The sequence below is a fragment of the Mus caroli genome, unplaced genomic scaffold (genome assembly GCF_978045245.1).
Source record: "Mus caroli unplaced genomic scaffold, Mus_caroli_1 scaffold_3, whole genome shotgun sequence".
Lineage (NCBI taxonomy): Eukaryota > Metazoa > Chordata > Mammalia > Rodentia > Muridae > Mus > Mus caroli.
The window spans coordinates 56873419-56874536 of record NW_028227258.1 but is presented as its reverse complement, the minus strand read 5'-3'; the positions used below and the strand labels follow the sequence as shown (position 1 = coordinate 56874536).

At 43.6% G+C, this 1118-nt stretch overlaps 1 non-coding gene across 1 annotated transcript; it reads left to right on the top strand.

Annotated features, from left to right (window-relative positions):
• The first annotated feature begins 510 nt into the window (after nucleotides 1-510).
• LOC115030802 (small nucleolar RNA U13) lies at nucleotides 511-615 on the top strand. The gene has a single exon (XR_003836375.1). It is a non-coding gene; the product is annotated as a small nucleolar RNA U13 (small nucleolar RNA).
• Nucleotides 616-1118: the final 503 nt, after the last annotated feature.

Genomic DNA, 1118 nt, shown 5'->3' with positions numbered 1-1118 from the left:
GCCTGTAAATCCAGATCCAAGGGATCTGATAGTTTGTGCTTGACTTTGTGGGCTCTGCACCCCCATGAGCACACATCCACACACTGACACACCCACCCACCCCCACACCCACGTACTTAAAAAGAAATAAAACTGAAAAAAAGAAAAAAACCTCAAATATTAGGAGAATCTGAAACCCAATTACTTGTGTTTGTGTGTTTGTTTTTGTGGAATGTCAAAGAAAATCTCAGCCATCATAATACATCACATAAATAAATATTCCTGCATTTTGGATCTCCAGCTTCTACAGGCTTTATCCTAAAACTCGTGGTACCATTGCACCTAACATAATAAATAATAATATTGAATACTGGCCTCTATTCAGATTGCCCAGGTTTGTTCTAAAAAGGCTTTCATAAGGATGAAATGAGATGGGACATCGTGCTCAGTTCTGTCCCTCGGGCTCTTTATCCTGTAACAGCCCTCCTTGCGTGTTTCCATGTCTTTGTTCTCTTTGAAATATAAACTGAGACCCTTTTTGTGATCCATAAATGTACTGATTGAGTTCCCGTGTCACTGTGAGGGATAGGCTCCTCTCAAACTATGTTATAATGTCAGGACATTACTTGTATGACATATAAAGAAGGAAAGAAATAAAGTATAAATCATATTCAGTCAGTGGGGACTTCATTCCCACAACAGACTCCCCTTGCAGATAGGACAACAGGCCAAGCTCTAGCCACACCCCCGGCCTCTATCCACACCCCCGGCCTCTAGCCACACCCCCGGCCTCTAGCCACACCCCCACCCTCAGTTGAGTGATCACTGCATGGCTACCTCTCAACACTCTCTTAGCGCTGATTCAGCACAGTCTATCCCAATCTGTTTTTACCCAAAATTCTGTTCTTCCCTTTCCAGCTCCTCAGAATGCATTATCTCTCCGATCTTGTGGAAACAGCTCCCTGCCCAGGTGCTCAATGGGAGAGAGCTGACTTTGCTGACACGTTATAAATTTGCTCTTCTTCCCCCAGGCTGCCCTCCATCATATCACCTTGTTCCCATTTCTTCATGGAGTTTATTACTGTCTGAAATTATATTCTCCCTAATGCATTTGCTTCCATGCATAATGGGATGCTAGC